The following is a 23,458-nucleotide window of genomic DNA, read 5'->3' on the forward strand; positions in this document are numbered from 1 at the left end:
GCGCGCCAGGGGCGGCGGTGGGCGTGGCCGGCCCAGCGGGCTGCGGCGCCTGCGCTGTGGTCCCCGGCACGGCGGGCGTCGGAGAGCGGTCTACCGGCGGCGCGGGAGGGCCTAGCGCTTGCCCACCCCCACCCCCACCCCGGGCGCCGGCCGGGCGCCCCGACAGGAGGGGGTGGGGCGGAGGCAGCCGATGGAGCGAGAGGGGGCTTAGATCCCACAGGGCTGTCAGGATGCGGCTCTCCCGCCGGCAGGTGTCGGCACTTTTGCTTCCCTCCGCGGTGAGGACCACCTTCTCCTGCCTCTCAGCTGACCTGGGCCGGTCCAACGAACCTGAGCGCAGGTGTTGCACCTGGGCTGAGGCTCAGGTCCCAGCTGGCATGGGGCCTGTCCAGAGACAGGCAGAAGCCTGTCTCCTGAGCATGCACGCGCCCAGTGCCAGGCTCAGCCGCAGCCAAAGTGACAGAAGAAGAGGCGTGTGTAGAGAGGCCCCCCTGCAACCGACTCCCCGCTCCCCGTGCAAGAGCACGGATTCCCAAGTAGGGCCCACTGGCAGGGCACTGAGGCCCGGAGCCACCTGCCATCAGCAGCGTAGTCCTGGGTGTCCCCGCAGCCCTCAGGAGCACCGGGGCCTGGGGCTTGATCGACTAGGCAGCTGCGCCTCGGCCAGAAGGGCTATCTGCTTTGGTTTGGAAATCTTGACAGTATCCCTGCGGGCATTGTCCGCTATGGTAGCTTGGCACGGCAATCCATAGGAAAATCACCTGGCGTGGCGTGCTCTGGCAGAGCGCAATGTGCTTAAGATGATGGGTTCTCACTTTTTTTCGCCCTCCCCAAAAACGGACGGTTACGACTGGAGGCAAGGCCCAAACAACCCACACGTCCGCTTTGGACGGTCACGATGGCCGCTTAGAATGTACCCGGTCCATGGAACGCCCTGGACCTGTAAGCCCACTTGACCGCAGTGCCTGCCTCAAGTGAGCAGAAATGATTTCCACGCAAGTGTCTCAGCACCCAATAGGTAAGCAGTTTCGTTTTGCGTCCCCCGGCCCCCAGAGCCGAGAGAAATGCTCGTTCGTTCGTTCGTTCGTTCGTTCGTTCGTTCGTTCGTAGGGTCCCAAACAGGAGGGCGAGAGGAGAAAGGCAGGCTCATTGCTCGGAGTCGTCGGGGTGCTCTGGGGGCCCCTCTCGTCCCAGAAAAGAAACGCAGAGAAAGAGAGGTCATTGACAAGGGTGAGGGAAGCCTCTGGGCCTGTCCTCTCCGGGAGACAGGTGTCTGGAGGCCTGGCCGGGAGCCCAGGCCCGAAGCCCGCAGGCCACCGGTGGGAAAGGCCGGGGTTGCCCTGACAAAAGTGGAGGTGACGGCGATGGGAGACAGCATGTCTGTGACCATTGCCGTGGGAGAGACCTGCAGGGCAACGCCGGCCGGCCCTAGCTAGGCCCCCGCTGGAGGAGGCCTCGGGGACTTTGGTTGGCGAGGAAACCCCCTCTTCGGAGGGGCCCGGCAGGCTGGCCCGGCCCAGACCCTCGGCCTGGGCCAGCTGAGCTATGGCCTGGAGAGGGGGCTCTCCCAGCAGCCCCAGATCTGCCCCAGGGCTCCCTTCCCCCACAGCCCCTTCTGCAAGGGGCCCTGCCCCTCCCCCCGCCTTAGAACTCAGCCCTCTGGCCTCCAGCAAGCGTGAGGAAGGAACTATTCCTATCCAACAGTGGCCCCTAGCGGTGGAAGTTTTGGCTCAGACTTTGGGCAACGGAGCCGCTCTCTGGTTCCTGGAGCTTCTTCAGTCTCTTGGCTTTTCCCCAGACAGACAGGAGGGAACAACTGTCCAGGACACCAGAGCAGAGCTTCTCTCCTAGCCCAGTCCCCACCCAGCAGGCTCCACCCACGTCGGCGACCCCTTCCGTCGCGTCCCCGTGGCCTCCTGGTGGCATTCGGTGTAAACATTTTGGAACCCCGCTTCCCCCAGCGCTGGAGGTTCTCCTGGCAGTGGACGCGCTCCCCGAAAGGGCATTGGGTGGGTTTCGGCAGGATGCCTGTTGGCCGCATCTGTCCCGCCACTGGCACTGGCACTGGCACTGGGGACAACTCCCGAGGGCAGAAAACGCCCCCCGCCCCCATCCATCACAACTGTCTTCCCACTCCCGGGCTCGGCAGCTCCCGCCAGTGGCCAGCGTCTCCGGAGCAACCGGGCGGGGCGGGGGCGGGGCGAGTGTGCCGGGGGCGCGGCGAGGGGCGCCTGCGCGCCAGGGCGGCGGTGGGCGTGGCCGGCCCAGCGGGCTGCGGCGCCTGCGCTGTGGTCCCGGCACGGCGGGCGTCGGAGAGCGGTCTACCGGCGGCGCGGGAGGCCTAGCGCTTGCCCACCCCCACCCCCACCCCGGGCGCCGGCCGGGGCGCCCCGACAGGAGGGGGTGGGGCGGAGGCAGCCGATGGAGCGAGAGGGGGCTTAGATCCCACAGGGCTGTCAGGATGCGGCTCTCCCGCCGGCAGGTGTCGGCACTTTTGCTTCCCTCCGCGGTGAGGACCACCTTCTCCTGCCTCTCAGCTGACCTGGGCCGGTCCAACGAACCTGAGCGCAGGTGTTGCACCTGGGCTGAGGCTCAGGTCCCAGCTGGCACGGGGCCTGTCCAGAGACAGGCAGAAGCCTGTCTCCTGAGCATGCACGCGCCCAGTGCCAGGCTCAGCCGCAGCCAAAGTGACAGAAGAAGAGGCGTGTGTAGAGAGGCCCCCCTGCAACCGACTCCCCGCTCCCCGTGCAAGAGCACGGATTCCCAAGTAGGGCCCACTGGCAGGGCACTGAGGCCCGGAGCCACCTGCCATCAGCAGCGTAGTCCTGGGTGTCCCCCGCAGCCCTCAGGAGCACCGGGGCCTGGGGCTTGATCGACTAGGCAGCTGCGCCTCGGCCAGAAGGGCTATCTGCTTTGGTTTGGAAATCTTGACAGTATCCCTGCGGCATTGTCCGCTATGGTAGCTTGGCACGGCAATCCATAGGAAAATCACCTGGTGGCGTGGCGTGCTCTGGCAGAGCGCAATGTGCTTAAGATGATGGGTTCTCACTTTTTTTCGCCCTCCCCAAAAACGGACGGTTACGACTGGAGGCAAGGCCCAAACAACCCACACGTCCGCTTTGGACGGTCACGATGGCCGCTTAGAATGTACCCGGTCCATGGAACGCCTGGACCTGTAAGCCCACTTGACCGCAGTGCCTGCCTCAAGTGAGCAGAAATGATTTCCACGCAAGTGTCTCAGCACCCAATAGGTAAGCAGTTTCGTTTTGCGTCCCCCGGCCCCAGAGCCGAGAGAAATGCTCGTTCGTTCGTTCGTTCGTTCGTTCGTTCGTTCGTTCGTTCGTTCGTTCGTTCGTTCGTAGGGTCCCAAACAGGAGGGCGAGAGGAGAAAGGGCAGGCTCATTGCTCGGAGTCGTCGGGGTGCTCTGGGGCCCCTCTCGTCCCAGAAAAGAAACGCAGAGAAAGAGAGGTCATTGACAAGGGTGAGGGAAGCCTCTGGGCCTGTCCTCTCCGGGAGACAGGTGTCTGGAGGCCTGGCCGGGAGCCCAGGCCGAAGCCCGCAGGCCACCGGTGGGAAAGGCCGGGGTTGCCCTGACAAAAGGTGGAGGTGACGGCGATGGGAGACAGCATGTCTGTGACCATTGCCGTGGGAGAGACCTGCAGGGCAACGCTGGCCGGCCCTAGCTAGGCCCCCGCTGGAGGAGGCCTCGGGGACTTTGGTTGGCGAGGAAACCCCCTCTTCGGAGGGGCCCGGCAGGCTGGCCCGGCCCAGACCCTCGGCCTGGGCCAGCTGAGCTATGGCCTGGAGAGGGGGCTCTCCCAGCAGCCCCAGATCTGCCCCAGGGCTCCCTTCCCCCACAGCCCCTTCTGCAAGGGGCCCTGCCCCTCCCCCCGCCTTAGAACTCAGCCCTCTGGCCTCCAGCAAGCGTGAGGAAGGAACTATTCCTATCCAACAGTGGCCCCTAGCGGTGGAAGTTTTGGCTCAGACTTTGGGCAACGGAGCCGCTCTCTGGTTCCTGGAGCTTCTTCAGTCTCTTGGCTTTTCCCCAGACAGACAGGAGGGAACAACTGTCCAGGACACCAGAGCAGAGCTTCTCTCCTAGCCCAGTCCCCACCCAGCAGGCTCCACCCACGTCGGCGACCCCTTCCGTCGCGTCCCCGTGGCCTCCTGGTGGCATTCGGTGTAAACATTTTGGAACCCCGCTTCCCCCAGCGCTGGAGGTTCTCCTGGCAGTGGACGCGCTCCCCGAAAGGGCATTGGGTGGGTTTCGGCAGGATGCCTGTTGGCCGCATCTGTCCCGCCACTGGCACTGGCACTGGCACTGGGGACAACTCCCGAGGGCAGAAAACGCCCCCCGCCCCCATCCATCACAACTGTCTTCCCACTCCCGGGCTCGGGCAGCTCCCGCCAGTGGCCAGCGTCTCCGGAGCAACCGGGCGTGGCGGGGGCGGGGCGAGTGTGCCGGGGGCGCGGCGAGGGGCGCCTGCGCGCCAGGGCGGCGGTGGGCGTGGCCGGCCCAGCGGGCTGCGGCGCCTGCGCTGTGGTCCCGGCACGGCGGGCGTCGGAGAGCGGTCTACCGGCGGCGCGGGAGGCCTAGCGCTTGCCCACCCCCACCCCCACCCCGGGCGCCGGCCGGGCGCCCCGACAGGAGGGGGTGGGGCGGAGGCAGCCGATGGAGCGAGAGGGGGCTTAGATCCCACAGGGCTGTCAGGATGCGGCTCTCCCGCCGGCAGGTGTCGGCACTTTTGCTTCCCTCCGCGGTGAGGACCACCTTCTCCTGCCTCTCAGCTGACCTGGGCCGGTCCAACGAACCTGAGCGCAGGTGTTGCACCTGGGCTGAGGCTCAGGTCCCAGCTGGCACGGGGCCTGTCCAGAGACAGGCAGAAGCCTGTCTCCTGAGCATGCACGCGCCCAGTGCCAGGCTCAGCCGCAGCCAAAGTGACAGAAGAAGAGGCGTGTGTAGAGAGGCCCCCCTGCAACCGACTCCCCGCTCCCCATGCAAGAGCACGGATTCCCAAGTAGGGCCCACTGGCAGGGCACTGAGGCCCGGAGCCACCTGCCATCAGCAGCGTAGTCCTGGGTGTCCCCGCAGCCCTCAGGAGCACCGGGGCCTGGGGCTTGATCGACTAGGCAGCTGCGCCTCGGCCAGAAGGGCTATCTGCTTTGGTTTGGAAATCTTGACAGTATCCCTGCGGCATTGTCCGCTATGGTAGCTTGGCACGGCAATCCATAGGAAAATCACCTGGTGGCGTGGCGTGCTCTGGCAGAGCGCAATGTGCTTAAGATGATGGGTTCTCACTTTTTTTCGCCCTCCCCAAAAACGGACGGTTACGACTGGAGGCAAGGCCCAAACAACCCACACGTCCGCTTTGGACGGTCACGATGGCCGCTTAGAATGTACCCGGTCCATGGAACGCCTGGACCTGTAAGCCCACTTGACCGCAGTGCCTGCCTCAAGTGAGCAGAAATGATTTCCACGCAAGTGTCTCAGCACCCAATAGGTAAGCAGTTTCGTTTTGCGTCCCCCGGCCCCAGAGCCGAGAGAAATGCTCGTTCGTTCGTTCGTTCGTTCGTTCGTTCGTTCGTAGGGTCCCAAACAGGAGGGCGAGAGGAGAAAGGGCAGGCTCATTGCTCGGAGTCGTCGGGGTGCTCTGGGGCCCCTCTCGTCCCAGAAAAGAAACGCAGAGAAAGAGAGGTCATTGACAAGGGTGAGGGAAGCCTCTGGGCCTGTCCTCTCCGGGAGACAGGTGTCTGGAGGCCTGGCCGGGAGCCCAGGCCGAAGCCCGCAGGCCACCGGTGGGAAAGGCCGGGGTTGCCCTGACAAAAGGTGGAGGTGACGGCGATGGGAGACAGCATGTCTGTGACCATTGCCGTGGGAGAGACCTGCAGGGCAACGCCGGCCGGCCCTAGCTAGGCCCCCGCTGGAGGAGGCCTCGGGGACTTTGGTTGGCGAGGAAACCCCCTCTTCGGAGGGGCCCGGCAGGCTGGCCCGGCCCAGACCCTCGGCCTGGGCCAGCTGAGCTATGGCCTGGAGAGGGGGCTCTCCCAGCAGCCCCAGATCTGCCCCAGGGCTCCCTTCCCCCACAGCCCCTTCTGCAAGGGGCCCTGCCCCTCCCCCCGCCTTAGAACTCAGCCCTCTGGCCTCCAGCAAGCGTGAGGAAGGAACTATTCCTATCCAACAGTGGCCCCTAGCGGTGGAAGTTTTGGCTCAGACTTTGGGCAACGGAGCCGCTCTCTGGTTCCTGGAGCTTCTTCAGTCTCTTGGCTTTTCCCCAGACAGACAGGAGGGAACAACTGTCCAGGACACCAGAGCAGAGCTTCTCTCCTAGCCCAGTCCCCACCCAGCAGGCTCCACCCACGTCGGCGACCCCTTCCGTCGCGTCCCCGTGGCCTCCTGGTGGCATTCGGTGTAAACATTTTGGAACCCCGCTTCCCCCAGCGCTGGAGGTTCTCCTGGCAGTGGACGCGCTCCCCGAAAGGGCATTGGGTGGGTTTCGGCAGGATGCCTGTTGGCCGCATCTGTCCCGCCACTGGCACTGGCACTGGCACTGGGGACAACTCCCGAGGGCAGAAAACGCCCCCCGCCCCCATCCATCACAACTGTCTTCCCACTCCCGGGCTCGGGCAGCTCCCGCCAGTGGCCAGCGTCTCCGGAGCAACCGGGCGGGGCGGGGGCGGGGCGAGTGTGCCGGGGGCGGGGCGAGGGGCGCCTGCGCGCCAGGGCGGCGGTGGGCGTGGCCGGCCCAGCGGGCTGCGGCGCCTGCGCTGTGGTCCCGGCACGGCGGGCGTCGGAGAGCGGTCTACCGGCGGCGCGGGAGGCCTAGCGCTTGCCCACCCCCACCCCCACCCCGGGCGCCGGCCGGGCGCCCCGACAGGAGGGGGTGGGGCGGAGGCAGCCGATGGAGCGAGAGGGGGCTTAGATCCCACAGGGCTGTCAGGATGCGGCTCTCCCGCCGGCAGGTGTCGGCACTTTTGCTTCCCTCCGCGGTGAGGACCACCTTCTCCTGCCTCTCAGCTGACCTGGGCCGGTCCAACGAACCTGAGCGCAGGTGTTGCACCTGGGCTGAGGCTCAGGTCCCAGCTGGCACGGGGCCTGTCCAGAGACAGGCAGAAGCCTGTCTCCTGAGCATGCACGCGCCCAGTGCCAGGCTCAGCCGCAGCCAAAGTGACAGAAGAAGAGGCGTGTGTAGAGAGGCCCCCCTGCAACCGACTCCCCGCTCCCCGTGCAAGAGCACGGATTCCCAAGTAGGGCCCACTGGCAGGGCACTGAGGCCCGGAGCCACCTGCCATCAGCAGCGTAGTCCTGGGTGTCCCCGCAGCCCTCAGGAGCACCGGGGCCTGGGGCTTGATCGACTAGGCAGCTGCGCCTCGGCCAGAAGGGCTATCTGCTTTGGTTTGGAAATCTTGACAGTATCCCTGCGGCATTGTCCGCTATGGTAGCTTGGCACGGCAATCCATAGGAAAATCACCTGGTGGCGTGGCGTGCTCTGGCAGAGCGCAATGTGCTTAAGATGATGGGTTCTCACTTTTTTTCGCCCTCCCCAAAAACGGACGGTTACGACTGGAGGCAAGGCCCAAACAACCCACACGTCCGCTTTGGACGGTCACGATGGCCGCTTAGAATGTACCCGGTCCATGGAACGCCTGGACCTGTAAGCCCACTTGACCGCAGTGCCTGCCTCAAGTGAGCAGAAATGATTTCCACGCAAGTGTCTCAGCACCCAATAGGTAAGCAGTTTCGTTTTGCGTCCCCGGGCCCCAGAGCCGAGAGAAATGCTCGTTCGTTCGTTCGTTCGTTCGTTCGTTCGTTCGTTCGTTCGTTCGTTCGTAGGGTCCCAAACAGGAGGGCGAGAGGAGAAAGGGCAGGCTCATTGCTCGGAGTCGTCGGGGTGCTCTGGGGCCCCTCTCGTCCCAGAAAAGAAACGCAGAGAAAGAGAGGTCATTGACAAGGGTGAGGGAAGCCTCTGGGCCTGTCCTCTCCGGGAGACAGGTGTCTGGAGGCCTGGCCGGGAGCCCAGGCCGAAGCCCGCAGGCCACCGGTGGGAAAGGCCGGGGTTGCCCTGACAAAAGGTGGAGGTGACGGCGATGGGAGACAGCATGTCTGTGACCATTGCCGTGGGAGAGACCTGCAGGGCAACGCCGGCCGGCCCTAGCTAGGCCCCCGCTGGAGGAGGCCTCGGGGACTTTGGTTGGCGAGGAAACCCCCTCTTCGGAGGGGCCCGGCAGGCTGGCCCGGCCCAGACCCTCGGCCTGGGCCAGCTGAGCTATGGCCTGGAGAGGGGGCTCTCCCAGCAGCCCCAGATCTGCCCCAGGGCTCCCTTCCCCCACAGCCCCTTCTGCAAGGGGCCCTGCCCCTCCCCCCGCCTTAGAACTCAGCCCTCTGGCCTCCAGCAAGCGTGAGGAAGGAACTATTCCTATCCAACAGTGGCCCCTAGCGGTGGAAGTTTTGGCTCAGACTTTGGGCAACGGAGCCGCTCTCTGGTTCCTGGAGCTTCTTCAGTCTCTTGGCTTTTCCCCAGACAGACAGGAGGGAACAACTGTCCAGGACACCAGAGCAGAGCTTCTCTCCTAGCCCAGTCCCCACCCAGCAGGCTCCACCCACGTCGGCGACCCCTTCCGTCGCGTCCCCGTGGCCTCCTGGTGGCATTCGGTGTAAACATTTTGGAACCCCGCTTCCCCCAGCGCTGGAGGTTCTCCTGGCAGTGGACGCGCTCCCCGAAAGGGCATTGGGTGGGTTTCGGCAGGATGCCTGTTGGCCGCATCTGTCCCGCCACTGGCACTGGCACTGGCACTGGGGACAACTCCCGAGGGCAGAAAACGCCCCCCGCCCCCATCCATCACAACTGTCTTCCCACTCCCGGGCTCGGGCAGCTCCCGCCAGTGGCCAGCGTCTCCGGAGCAACCGGGCGGGGCGGGGGCGGGGCGAGTGTGCCGGGGGCGGGGCGAGGGGCGCCTGCGCGCCAGGGCGGCGGTGGGCGTGGCCGGCCCAGCGGGCTGCGGCGCCTGCGCTGTGGTCCCGGCACGGCGGGCGTCGGAGAGCGGTCTACCGGCGGCGCGGGAGGCCTAGCGCTTGCCCACCCCCACCCCCACCCCGGGCGCCGGCCGGGCGCCCCGACAGGAGGGGGTGGGGCGGAGGCAGCCGATGGAGCGAGAGGGGGCTTAGATCCCACAGGGCTGTCAGGATGCGGCTCTCCCGCCGGCAGGTGTCGGCACTTTTGCTTCCCTCCGCGGTGAGGACCACCTTCTCCTGCCTCTCAGCTGACCTGGGCCGGTCCAACGAACCTGAGCGCAGGTGTTGCACCTGGGCTGAGGCTCAGGTCCCAGCTGGCATGGGGCCTGTCCAGAGACAGGCAGAAGCCTGTCTCCTGAGCATGCACGCGCCCAGTGCCAGGCTCAGCCGCAGCCAAAGTGACAGAAGAAGAGGCGTGTGTAGAGAGGCCCCCCTGCAACCGACTCCCCGCTCCCCGTGCAAGAGCACGGATTCCCAAGTAGGGCCCACTGGCAGGGCACTGAGGCCCGGAGCCACCTGCCATCAGCAGCGTAGTCCTGGGTGTCCCCGCAGCCCTCAGGAGCACCGGGGCCTGGGGCTTGATCGACTAGGCAGCTGCGCCTCGGCCAGAAGGGCTATCTGCTTTGGTTTGGAAATCTTGACAGTATCCCTGCGGCATTGTCCGCTATGGTAGCTTGGCACGGCAATCCATAGGAAAATCACCTGGTGGCGTGGCGTGCTCTGGCAGAGCGCAATGTGCTTAAGATGATGGGTTCTCACTTTTTTTCGCCCTCCCCAAAAACGGACGGTTACGACTGGAGGCAAGGCCCAAACAACCCACACGTCCGCTTTGGACGGTCACGATGGCCGCTTAGAATGTACCCGGTCCATGGAACGCCTGGACCTGTAAGCCCACTTGACCGCAGTGCCTGCCTCAAGTGAGCAGAAATGATTTCCACGCAAGTGTCTCAGCACCCAATAGGTAAGCAGTTTCGTTTTGCGTCCCCCGGCCCCAGAGCCGAGAGAAATGCTCGTTCGTTCGTTCGTTCGTTCGTTCGTTCGTTCGTTCGTTCGTTCGTTCGTAGGGTCCCAAACAGGAGGGCGAGAGGAGAAAGGGCAGGCTCATTGCTCGGAGTCGTCGGGGTGCTCTGGGGCCCCTCTCGTCCCAGAAAAGAAACGCAGAGAAAGAGAGGTCATTGACAAGGGTGAGGGAAGCCTCTGGGCCTGTCCTCTCCGGGAGACAGGTGTCTGGAGGCCTGGCCGGGAGCCCAGGCCGAAGCCCGCAGGCCACCGGTGGGAAAGGCCGGGGTTGCCCTGACAAAAGGTGGAGGTGACGGCGATGGGAGACAGCATGTCTGTGACCATTGCCGTGGGAGAGACCTGCAGGGCAACGCCGGCCGGCCCTAGCTAGGCCCCCGCTGGAGGAGGCCTCGGGGACTTTGGTTGGCGAGGAAACCCCCTCTTCGGAGGGGCCCGGCAGGCTGGCCCGGCCCAGACCCTCGGCCTGGGCCAGCTGAGCTATGGCCTGGAGAGGGGGCTCTCCCAGCAGCCCCAGATCTGCCCCAGGGCTCCCTTCCCCCACAGCCCCTTCTGCAAGGGGCCCTGCCCCTCCCCCCGCCTTAGAACTCAGCCCTCTGGCCTCCAGCAAGCGTGAGGAAGGAACTATTCCTATCCAACAGTGGCCCCTAGCGGTGGAAGTTTTGGCTCAGACTTTGGGCAACGGAGCCGCTCTCTGGTTCCTGGAGCTTCTTCAGTCTCTTGGCTTTTCCCCAGACAGACAGGAGGGAACAACTGTCCAGGACACCAGAGCAGAGCTTCTCTCCTAGCCCAGTCCCCACCCAGCAGGCTCCACCCACGTCGGCGACCCCTTCCGTCGCGTCCCCGTGGCCTCCTGGTGGCATTCGGTGTAAACATTTTGGAACCCCGCTTCCCCCAGCGCTGGAGGTTCTCCTGGCAGTGGACGCGCTCCCCGAAAGGGCATTGGGTGGGTTTCGGCAGGATGCCTGTTGGCCGCATCTGTCCCGCCACTGGCACTGGCACTGGCACTGGGGACAACTCCCGAGGGCAGAAAACGCCCCCCGCCCCCATCCATCACAACTGTCTTCCCACTCCCGGGCTCGGGCAGCTCCCGCCAGTGGCCAGCGTCTCCGGAGCAACCGGGCGGGGCGGGGGCGGGGCGAGTGTGCCGGGGGCGCGGCGAGGGGCGCCTGCGCGCCAGGGCGGCGGTGGGCGTGGCCGGCCCAGCGGGCTGCGGCGCCTGCGCTGTGGTCCCGGCACGGCGGGCGTCGGAGAGCGGTCTACCGGCGGCGCGGGAGGCCTAGCGCTTGCCCACCCCCACCCCCACCCCGGGCGCCGGCCGGGCGCCCCGACAGGAGGGGGTGGGGCGGAGGCAGCCGATGGAGCGAGAGGGGGCTTAGATCCCACAGGGCTGTCAGGATGCGGCTCTCCCGCCGGCAGGTGTCGGCACTTTTGCTTCCCTCCGCGGTGAGGACCACCTTCTCCTGCCTCTCAGCTGACCTGGGCCGGTCCAACGAACCTGAGCGCAGGTGTTGCACCTGGGCTGAGGCTCAGGTCCCAGCTGGCACGGGGCCTGTCCAGAGACAGGCAGAAGCCTGTCTCCTGAGCATGCACGCGCCCAGTGCCAGGCTCAGCCGCAGCCAAAGTGACAGAAGAAGAGGCGTGTGTAGAGAGGCCCCCCTGCAACCGACTCCCCGCTCCCCGTGCAAGAGCACGGATTCCCAAGTAGGGCCCACTGGCAGGGCACTGAGGCCCGGAGCCACCTGCCATCAGCAGCGTAGTCCTGGGTGTCCCCGCAGCCCTCAGGAGCACCGGGGCCTGGGGCTTGATCGACTAGGCAGCTGCGCCTCGGCCAGAAGGGCTATCTGCTTTGGTTTGGAAATCTTGACAGTATCCCTGCGGCATTGTCCGCTATGGTAGCTTGGCACGGCAATCCATAGGAAAATCACCTGGTGGCGTGGCGTGCTCTGGCAGAGCGCAATGTGCTTAAGATGATGGGTTCTCACTTTTTTTCGCCCTCCCCAAAAACGGACGGTTACGACTGGAGGCAAGGCCCAAACAACCCACACGTCCGCTTTGGACGGTCACGATGGCCGCTTAGAATGTACCCGGTCCATGGAACGCCTGGACCTGTAAGCCCACTTGACCGCAGTGCCTGCCTCAAGTGAGCAGAAATGATTTCCACGCAAGTGTCTCAGCACCCAATAGGTAAGCAGTTTCGTTTTGCGTCCCCCGGCCCCAGAGCCGAGAGAAATGCTCGTTCGTTCGTTCGTTCGTTCGTTCGTTCGTTCGTTCGTTCGTTCGTTCGTTCGTTCGTAGGGTCCCAAACAGGAGGGCGAGAGGAGAAAGGGCAGGCTCATTGCTCGGAGTCGTCGGGGTGCTCTGGGGCCCCTCTCGTCCCAGAAAAGAAACGCAGAGAAAGAGAGGTCATTGACAAGGGTGAGGGAAGCCTCTGGGCCTGTCCTCTCCGGGAGACAGGTGTCTGGAGGCCTGGCCGGGAGCCCAGGCCGAAGCCCGCAGGCCACCGGTGGGAAAGGCCGGGGTTGCCCTGACAAAAGGTGGAGGTGACGGCGATGGGAGACAGCATGTCTGTGACCATTGCCGTGGGAGAGACCTGCAGGGCAACGCCGGCCGGCCCTAGCTAGGCCCCCGCTGGAGGAGGCCTCGGGGACTTTGGTTGGCGAGGAAACCCCCTCTTCGGAGGGGCCCGGCAGGCTGGCCCGGCCCAGACCCTCGGCCTGGGCCAGCTGAGCTATGGCCTGGAGAGGGGGCTCTCCCAGCAGCCCCAGATCTGCCCCAGGGCTCCCTTCCCCCACAGCCCCTTCTGCAAGGGGCCCTGCCCCTCCCCCCGCCTTAGAACTCAGCCCTCTGGCCTCCAGCAAGCGTGAGGAAGGAACTATTCCTATCCAACAGTGGCCCCTAGCGGTGGAAGTTTTGGCTCAGACTTTGGGCAACGGAGCCGCTCTCTGGTTCCTGGAGCTTCTTCAGTCTCTTGGCTTTTCCCCAGACAGACAGGAGGGAACAACTGTCCAGGACACCAGAGCAGAGCTTCTCTCCTAGCCCAGTCCCCACCCAGCAGGCTCCACCCACGTCGGCGACCCCTTCCGTCGCGTCCCCGTGGCCTCCTGGTGGCATTCGGTGTAAACATTTTGGAACCCCGCTTCCCCCAGCGCTGGAGGTTCTCCTGGCAGTGGACGCGCTCCCCGAAAGGGCATTGGGTGGGTTTCGGCAGGATGCCTGTTGGCCGCATCTGTCCCGCCACTGGCACTGGCACTGGCACTGGGGACAACTCCCGAGGGCAGAAAACGCCCCCCCGCCCCCATCCATCACAACTGTCTTCCCACTCCCGGGCTCGGGCAGCTCCCGCCAGTGGCCAGCGTCTCCGGAGCAACCGGGCGGGGCGGGGGCGGGGCGAGTGTGCCGGGGGCGGGGCGAGGGGCGCCTGCGCGCCAGGGCGGCGGTGGGCGTGGCCGGCCCAGCGGGCTGCGGCGCCTGCGCTGTGGTCCCGGCACGGCGGGCGTCGGAGAGCGGTCTACCGGCGGCGCGGGAGGCCTAGCGCTTGCCCACCCCCACCCCCACCCCGGGCGCCGGCCGGGCGCCCCGACAGGAGGGGGTGGGGCGGAGGCAGCCGATGGAGCGAGAGGGGGCTTAGATCCCACAGGGCTGTCAGGATGCGGCTCTCCCGCCGGCAGGTGTCGGCACTTTTGCTTCCCTCCGCGGTGAGGACCACCTTCTCCTGCCTCTCAGCTGACCTGGGCCGGTCCAACGAACCTGAGCGCAGGTGTTGCACCTGGGCTGAGGCTCAGGTCCCAGCTGGCATGGGGCCTGTCCAGAGACAGGCAGAAGCCTGTCTCCTGAGCATGCACGCGCCCAGTGCCAGGCTCAGCCGCAGCCAAAGTGACAGAAGAAGAGGCGTGTGTAGAGAGGCCCCCCTGCAACCGACTCCCCGCTCCCCGTGCAAGAGCACGGATTCCCAAGTAGGGCCCACTGGCAGGGCACTGAGGCCCGGAGCCACCTGCCATCAGCAGCGTAGTCCTGGGTGTCCCCGCAGCCCTCAGGAGCACCGGGGCCTGGGGCTTGATCGACTAGGCAGCTGCGCCTCGGCCAGAAGGGCTATCTGCTTTGGTTTGGAAATCTTGACAGTATCCCTGCGGCATTGTCCGCTATGGTAGCTTGGCACGGCAATCCATAGGAAAATCACCTGGTGGCGTGGCGTGCTCTGGCAGAGCGCAATGTGCTTAAGATGATGGGTTCTCACTTTTTTTCGCCCTCCCCAAAAACGGACGGTTACGACTGGAGGCAAGGCCCAAACAACCCACACGTCCGCTTTGGACGGTCACGATGGCCGCTTAGAATGTACCCGGTCCATGGAACGCCTGGACCTGTAAGCCCACTTGACCGCAGTGCCTGCCTCAAGTGAGCAGAAATGATTTCCACGCAAGTGTCTCAGCACCCAATAGGTAAGCAGTTTCGTTTTGCGTCCCCCGGCCCCAGAGCCGAGAGAAATGCTCGTTCGTTCGTTCGTTCGTTCGTTCGTTCGTTCGTTCGTTCGTTCGTTCGTTCGTAGGGTCCCAAACAGGAGGGCGAGAGGAGAAAGGGCAGGCTCATTGCTCGGAGTCGTCGGGGTGCTCTGGGGCCCCTCTCGTCCCAGAAAAGAAACGCAGAGAAAGAGAGGTCATTGACAAGGGTGAGGGAAGCCTCTGGGCCTGTCCTCTCCGGGAGACAGGTGTCTGGAGGCCTGGCCGGGAGCCCAGGCCGAAGCCCGCAGGCCACCGGTGGGAAAGGCCGGGGTTGCCCTGACAAAAGGTGGAGGTGACGGCGATGGGAGACAGCATGTCTGTGACCATTGCCGTGGGAGAGACCTGCAGGGCAACGCCGGCCGGCCCTAGCTAGGCCCCCGCTGGAGGAGGCCTCGGGGACTTTGGTTGGCGAGGAAACCCCCTCTTCGGAGGGGCCCGGCAGGCTGGCCCGGCCCAGACCCTCGGCCTGGGCCAGCTGAGCTATGGCCTGGAGAGGGGGCTCTCCCAGCAGCCCCAGATCTGCCCCAGGGCTCCCTTCCCCCACAGCCCCTTCTGCAAGGGGCCCTGCCCCTCCCCCCGCCTTAGAACTCAGCCCTCTGGCCTCCAGCAAGCGTGAGGAAGGAACTATTCCTATCCAACAGTGGCCCCTAGCGGTGGAAGTTTTGGCTCAGACTTTGGGCAACGGAGCCGCTCTCTGGTTCCTGGAGCTTCTTCAGTCTCTTGGCTTTTCCCCAGACAGACAGGAGGGAACAACTGTCCAGGACACCAGAGCAGAGCTTCTCTCCTAGCCCAGTCCCCACCCAGCAGGCTCCACCCACGTCGGCGACCCCTTCCGTCGCGTCCCCGTGGCCTCCTGGTGGCATTCGGTGTAAACATTTTGGAACCCCGCTTCCCCCAGCGCTGGAGGTTCTCCTGGCAGTGGACGCGCTCCCCGAAAGGGCATTGGGTGGGTTTCGGCAGGATGCCTGTTGGCCGCATCTGTCCCGCCACTGGCACTGGCACTGGCACTGGGGACAACTCCCGAGGGCAGAAAACGCCCCCCGCCCCCATCCATCACAACTGTCTTCCCACTCCCGGGCTCGGGCAGCTCCCGCCAGTGGCCAGCGTCTCCGGAGCAACCGGGCGGGGCGGGGGCGGGGCGAGTGTGCCGGGGGCGGGGCGAGGGGCGCCTGCGCGCCAGGGTGGCGGTGGGCGTGGCCGGCCCAGCGGGCTGCGGCGCCTGCGCTGTGGTCCCGGCACGGCGGGCGTCGGAGAGCGGTCTACCGGCGGCGCGGGAGGCCTAGCGCTTGCCCACCCCCACCCCCACCCCGGGCGCCGGCCGGGCGCCCCGACAGGAGGGGGTGGGGCGGAGGCAGCCGATGGAGCGAGAGGGGGCTTAGATCCCACAGGGCTGTCAGGATGCGGCTCTCCCGCCGGCAGGTGTCGGCACTTTTGCTTCCCTCCGCGGTGAGGACCACCTTCTCCTGCCTCTCAGCTGACCTGGGCCGGTCCAACGAACCTGAGCGCAGGTGTTGCACCTGGGCTGAGGCTCAGGTCCCAGCTGGCACGGGGCCTGTCCAGAGACAGGCAGAAGCCTGTCTCCTGAGCATGCACGCGCCCAGTGCCAGGCTCAGCCGCAGCCTAAGTGACAGAAGAAGAGGCGTGTGTAGAGAGGCCCCCCTGCAACCGACTCCCCGCTCCCCGTGCAAGAGCACGGATTCCCAAGTAGGGCCCACTGGCAGGGCACTGAGGCCCGGAGCCACCTGCCATCAGCAGCGTAGTCCTGGGTGTCCCCGCAGCCCTCAGGAGCACCGGGGCCTGGGGCTTGATCGACTAGGCAGCTGCGCCTCGGCCAGAAGGGCTATCTGCTTTGGTTTGGAAATCTTGACAGTATCCCTGCGGCATTGTCCGCTATGGTAGCTTGGCACGGCAATCCATAGGAAAATCACCTGGTGGCGTGGCGTGCTCTGGCAGAGCGCAATGTGCTTAAGATGATGGGTTCTCACTTTTTTTCGCCCTCCCCAAAAACGGACGGTTACGACTGGAGGCAAGGCCCAAACAACCCACACGTCCGCTTTGGACGGTCACGATGGCCGCTTAGAATGTACCCGGTCCATGGAACGCCTGGACCTGTAAGCCCACTTGACCGCAGTGCCTGCCTCAAGTGAGCAGAAATGATTTCCACGCAAGTGTCTCAGCACCCAATAGGTAAGCAGTTTCGTTTTGCGTCCCCCGGCCCCAGAGCCGAGAGAAATGCTCGTTCGTTCGTTCGTTCGTTCGTTCGTTCGTTCGTTCGTTCGTTCGTAGGGTCCCAAACAGGAGGGCGAGAGGAGAAAGGGCAGGCTCATTGCTCGGAGTCGTCGGGGTGCTCTGGGGCCCCTCTCGTCCCAGAAAAGAAACGCAGAGAAAGAGAGGTCATTGACAAGGCTGAGGGAAGCCTCTGGGCCTGTCCTCTCCGGGAGACAGGTGTCTGGAGGCCTGGCCGGGAGCCCAGGCCGAAGCCCGCAGGCCACCGGTGGGAAAGGCCGGGGTTGCCCTGACAAAAGGTGGAGGTGACGGCGATGGGAGACAGCATGTCTGTGACCATTGCCGTGGGAGAGACCTGCAGGGCAACGCCGGCCGGCCCTAGCTAGGCCCCCGCTGGAGGAGGCCTCGGGGACTTTGGTTGGCGAGGAAACCCCCTCTTCGGAGGGGCCCGGCAGGCTGGCCCGGCCCAGACCCTCGGCCTGGGCCAGCTGAGCTATGGCCTGGAGAGGGGGCTCTCCCAGCAGCCCCAGATCTGCCCCAGGGCTCCCTTCCCCCACAGCCCCTTCTGCAAGGGGCCCTGCCCCTCCCCCCGCCTTAGAACTCAGCCCTCTGGCCTCCAGCAAGCGTGAGGAAGGAACTATTCCTATCCAACAGTGGCCCCTAGCGGTGGAAGTTTTGGCTCAGACTTTGGGCAACGGAGCCGCTCTCTGGTTCCTGGAGCTTCTTCAGTCTCTTGGCTTTTCCCCAGACAGACAGGAGGGAACAACTGTCCAGGACACCAGAGCAGAGCTTCTCTCCTAGCCCAGTCCCCACCCAGCAGGCTCCACCCACGTCGGCGACCCCTTCCGTCGCGTCCCCGTGGCCTCCTGGTGGCATTCGGTGTAAACATTTTGGAACCCCGCTTCCCCCAGCGCTGGAGGTTCTCCTGGCAGTGGACGCGCTCCCCGAAAGGGCATTGGGTGGGTTTCGGCAGGATGCCTGTTGGCCGCATCTGTCCCGCCACTGGCACTGGCACTGGCACTGGGGACAACTCCCGAGGGCAGAAAACGCCCCCCGCCCCCATCCATCACAACTGTCTTCCCACTCCCGGGCTCGGGCAGCTCCCGCCAGTGGCCAGCGTCTCCGGAGCAACCGGGCGGGGCGGGGGCGGGGCGAGTGTGCCGGGGGCGGGGCGAGGGGCGCCTGCGCGCCAGGGTGGCGGTGGGCGTGGCCGGCCCAGCGGGCTGCGGCGCCTGCGCTGTGGTCCCGGCACGGCGGGCGTCGGAGAGCGGTCTACCGGCGGCGCGGGAGGCCTAGCGCTTGCCCACCCCCACCCCCACCCCGGGCGCCGGCCGGGCGCCCCGACAGGAGGGGGTGGGGCGGAGGCAGCCGATGGAGCGAGAGGGGGCTTAGATCCCACAGGGCTGTCAGGATGCGGCTCTCCCGCCGGCAGGTGTCGGCACTTTTGCTTCCCTCCGCGGTGAGGACCACCTTCTCCTGCCTCTCAGCTGACCTGGGCCGGTCCAACGAACCTGAGCGCAGGTGTTGCACCTGGGCTGAGGCTCAGGTCCCAGCTGGCACGGGGCCTGTCCAGAGACAGGCAGAAGCCTGTCTCCTGAGCATGCACGCGCCCAGTGCCAGGCTCAGCCGCAGCCTAAGTGACAGAAGAAGAGGCGTGTGTAGAGAGGCCCCCCTGCAACCGACTCCCCGCTCCCCGTGCAAGAGCACGGATTCCCAAGTAGGGCCCACTGGCAGGGCACTGAGGCCCGGAGCCACCTGCCATCAGCAGCGTAGTCCTGGGTGTCCCCGCAGCCCTCAGGAGCACCGGGGCCTGGGGCTTGATCGACTAGGCAGCTGCGCCTCGGCCAGAAGGGCTATCTGCTTTGGTTTGGAAATCTTGACAGTATCCCTGCGGCATTGTCCGCTATGGTAGCTTGGCACGGCAATCCATAGGAAAATCACCTGGTGGCGTGGCGTGCTCTGGCAGAGCGCAATGTGCTTAAGATGATGGGTTCTCACTTTTTTTCGCCCTCCCCAAAAACGGACGGTTACGACTGGAGGCAAGGCCCAAACAACCCACACGTCCGCTTTGGACGGTCACGATGGCCGCTTAGAATGTACCCGGTCCATGGAACGCCTGGACCTGTAAGCCCACTTGACCGCAGTGCCTGCCTCAAGTGAGCAGAAATGATTTCCACGCAAGTGTCTCAGCACCCAATAGGTAAGCAGTTTCGTTTTGCGTCCCCCGGCCCCAGAGCCGAGAGAAATGCTCGTTCGTTCGTTCGTTCGTTCGTTCGTTCGTTCGTAGGGTCCCAAACAGGAGGGCGAGAGGAGAAAGGGCAGGCTCATTGCTCGGAGTCGTCGGGGTGCTCTGGGGCCCCTCTCGTCCCAGAAAAGAAACGCAGAGAAAGAGAGGTCATTGACAAGGGTGAGGGAAGCCTCTGGGCCTGTCCTCTCCGGGAGACAGGTGTCTGGAGGCCTGGCCGGGAGCCCAGGCCGAAGCCCGCAGGCCACCGGTGGGAAAGGCCGGGGTTGCCCTGACAAAAGGTGGAGGTGACGGCGATGGGAGACAGCATGTCTGTGACCATTGCCGTGGGAGAGACCTGCAGGGCAACGCCGGCCGGCCCTAGCTAGGCCCCCGCTGGAGGAGGCCTCGGGGACTTTGGTTGGCGAGGAAACCCCCTCTTCGGAGGGGCCCGGCAGGCTGGCCCGGCCCAGACCCTCGGCCTGGGCCAGCTGAGCTATGGCCTGGAGAGGGGGCTCTCCCAGCAGCCCCAGATCTGCCCCAGGGCTCCCTTCCCCCACAGCCCCTTCTGCAAGGGGCCCTGCCCCTCCCCCCGCCTTAGAACTCAGCCCTCTGGCCTCCAGCAAGCGTGAGGAAGGAACTATTCCTATCCAACAGTGGCCCCTAGCGGTGGAAGTTTTGGCTCAGACTTTGGGCAACGGAGCCGCTCTCTGGTTCCTGGAGCTTCTTCAGTCTCTTGGCTTTTCCCCAGACAGACAGGAGGGAACAACTGTCCAGGACACCAGAGCAGAGCTTCTCTCCTAGCCCAGTCCCCACCCAGCAGGCTCCACCCACGTCGGCGACCCCTTCCGTCGCGTCCCCGTGGCCTCCTGGTGGCATTCGGTGTAAACATTTTGGAACCCCGCTTCCCCCAGCGCTGGAGGTTCTCCTGGCAGTGGACGCGCTCCCCGAAAGGGCATTGGGTGGGTTTCGGCAGGATGCCTGTTGGCCGCATCTGTCCCGCCACTGGCACTGGCACTGGCACTGGGGACAACTCCCGAGGGCAGAAAACGCCCCCCGCCCCCATCCATCACAACTGTCTTCCCACTCCCGGGCTCGGGCAGCTCCCGCCAGTGGCCAGCGTCTCCGGAGCAACCGGGCGGGGCGGGGGCGGGGCGAGTGTGCCGGGGGCGGGGCGAGGGGCGCCTGCGCGCCAGGGCGGCGGTGGGCGTGGCCGGCCCAGCGGGCTGCGGCGCCTGCGCTGTGGTCCCGGCACGGCGGGCGTCGGAGAGCGGTCTACCGGCGGCGCGGGAGGCCTAGCGCTTGCCCACCCCCACCCCCACCCCGGGCGCCGGCCGGGCGCCCCGACAGGAGGGGGTGGGGCGGAGGCAGCCGATGGAGCGAGAGGGGGCTTAGATCCCACAGGGCTGTCAGGATGCGGCTCTCCCGCCGGCAGGTGTCGGCACTTTTGCTTCCCTCCGCGGTGAGGACCACCTTCTCCTGCCTCTCAGCTGACCTGGGCCGGTCCAACGAACCTGAGCGCAGGTGTTGCACCTGGGCTGAGGCTCAGGTCCCAGCTGGCACGGGGCCTGTCCAGAGACAGGCAGAAGCCTGTCTCCTGAGCATGCACGCGCCCAGTGCCAGGCTCAGCCGCAGCCAAAGTGACAGAAGAAGAGGCGTGTGTAGAGAGGCCCCCCTGCAACCGACTCCCCGCTCCCCGTGCAAGAGCACGGATTCCCAAGTAGGGCCCACTGGCAGGGCACTGAGGCCCGGAGCCACCTGCCATCAGCAGCGTAGTCCTGGGTGTCCCCGCAGCCCTCAGGAGCACCGGGGCCTGGGGCTTGATCGACTAGGCAGCTGCGCCTCGGCCAGAAGGGCTATCTGCTTTGGTTTGGAAATCTTGACAGTATCCCTGCGGCATTGTCCGCTATGGTAGCTTGGCACGGCAATCCATAGGAAAATCACCTGGTGGCGTGGCGTGCTCTGGCAGAGCGCAATGTGCTTAAGATGATGGGTTCTCACTTTTTTTCGCCCTCCCCAAAAACGGACGGTTACGACTGGAGGCAAGGCCCAAACAACCCACACGTCCGCTTTGGACGGTCACGATGGCCGCTTAGAATGTACCCGGTCCATGGAACGCCTGGACCTGTAAGCCCACTTGACCGCAGTGCCTGCCTCAAGTGAGCAGAAATGATTTCCACGCAAGTGTCTCAGCACCCAATAGGTAAGCAGTTTCGTTTTGCGTCCCCGGGCCCCAGAGCCGAGAGAAATGCTCGTTCGTTCGTTCGTTCGTTCGTTCGTTCGTTCGTTCGTTCGTTCGTTCGTAGGGTCCCAAACAGGAGGGCGAGAGGAGAAAGGGCAGGCTCATTGCTCGGAGTCGTCGGGGTGCTCTGGGGCCCCTCTCGTCCCAGAAAAGAAACGCAGAGAAAGAGAGGTCATTGACAAGGGTGAGGGAAGCCTCTGGGCCTGTCCTCTCCGGGAGACAGGTGTCTGGAGGCCTGGCCGGGAGCCCAGGCCGAAGCCCGCAGGCCACCGGTGGGAAAGGCCGGGGTTGCCCTGACAAAAGGTGGAGGTGACGGCGATGGGAGACAGCATGTCTGTGACCATTGCCGTGGGAGAGACCTGCAGGGCAACGCCGGCCGGCCCTAGCTAGGCCCCCGCTGGAGGAGGCCTCGGGGACTTTGGTTGGCGAGGAAACCCCCTCTTCGGAGGGGCCCGGCAGGCTGGCCCGGCCCAGACCCTCGGCCTGGGCCAGCTGAGCTATGGCCTGGAGAGGGGGCTCTCCCAGCAGCCCCAGATCTGCCCCAGGGCTCCCTTCCCCCACAGCCCCTTCTGCAAGGGGCCCTGCCCCTCCCCCCGCCTTAGAACTCAGCCCTCTGGCCTCCAGCAAGCGTGAGGAAGGAACTATTCCTATCCAACAGTGGCCCCTAGCGGTGGAAGTTTTGGCTCAGACTTTGGGCAACGGAGCCGCTCTCTGGTTCCTGGAGCTTCTTCAGTCTCTTGGCTTTTCCCCAGACAGACAGGAGGGAACAACTGTCCAGGACACCAGAGCAGAGCTTCTCTCCTAGCCCAGTCCCCACCCAGCAGGCTCCACCCACGTCGGCGACCCCTTCCGTCGCGTCCCCGTGGCCTCCTGGTGGCATTCGGTGTAAACATTTTGGAACCCCGCTTCCCCCAGCGCTGGAGGTTCTCCTGGCAGTGGACGCGCTCCCCGAAAGGGCATTGGGTGGGTTTCGGCAGGATGCCTGTTGGCCGCATCTGTCCCGCCACTGGCACTGGCACTGGCACTGGGGACAACTCCCGAGGGCAGAAAACGCCCCCCGCCCCCATCCATCACAACTGTCTTCCCACTCCCGGGCTCGGGCAGCTCCCGCCAGTGGCCAGCGTCTCCGGAGCAACCGGGCGGGGCGGGGGCGGGGCGAGTGTGCCGGGGGCGGGGCGAGGGGCGCCTGCGCGCCAGGGCGGCGGTGGGCGTGGCCGGCCCAGCGGGCTGCGGCGCCTGCGCTGTGGTCCCGGCACGGCGGGCGTCGGAGAGCGGTCTACCGGCGGCGCGGGAGGCCTAGCGCTTGCCCACCCCCACCCCCACCCCGGGCGCCGGCCGGGCGCCCCGACAGGAGGGGGTGGGGCGGAGGCAGCCGATGGAGCGAGAGGGGGCTTAGATCCCACAGGGCTGTCAGGATGCGGCTCTCCCGCCGGCAGGTGTCGGCACTTTTGCTTCCCTCCGCGGTGAGGACCACCTTCTCCTGCCTCTCAGCTGACCTGGGCCGGTCCAACGAACCTGAGCGCAGGTGTTGCACCTGGGCTGAGGCTCAGGTCCCAGCTGGCATGGGGCCTGTCCAGAGACAGGCAGAAGCCTGTCTCCTGAGCATGCACGCGCCCAGTGCCAGGCTCAGCCGCAGCCAAAGTGACAGAAGAAGAGGCGTGTGTAGAGAGGCCCCCCTGCAACCGACTCCCCGCTCCCCGTGCAAGAGCACGGATTCCCAAGTAGGGCCCACTGGCAGGGCACTGAGGCCCGGAGCCACCTGCCATCAGCAGCGTAGTCCTGGGTGTCCCCGCAGCCCTCAGGAGCACCGGGGCCTGGGGCTTGATCGACTAGGCAGCTGCGCCTCGGCCAGAAGGGCTATCTGCTTTGGTTTGGAAATCTTGACAGTATCCCTGCGGCATTGTCCGCTATGGTAGCTTGGCACGGCAATCCATAGGAAAATCACCTGGTGGCGTGGCGTGCTCTGGCAGAGCGCAATGTGCTTAAGATGATGGGTTCTCACTTTTTTTCGCCCTCCCCAAAAACGGACGGTTACGACTGGAGGCAAGGCCCAAACAACCCACACGTCCGCTTTGGACGGTCACGATGGCCGCTTAGAATGTACCCGGTCCATGGAACGCCTGGACCTGTAAGCCCACTTGACCGCAGTGCCTGCCTCAAGTGAGCAGAAATGATTTCCACGCAAGTGTCTCAGCACCCAATAGGTAAGCAGTTTCGTTTTGCGTCCCCCGGCCCCAGA

The sequence above is a fragment of the Dasypus novemcinctus genome (assembly GCF_030445035.2).
Source record: "Dasypus novemcinctus isolate mDasNov1 chromosome 11 unlocalized genomic scaffold, mDasNov1.1.hap2 SUPER_11_unloc_4, whole genome shotgun sequence".
NCBI lineage: Eukaryota > Metazoa > Chordata > Mammalia > Cingulata > Dasypodidae > Dasypus > Dasypus novemcinctus.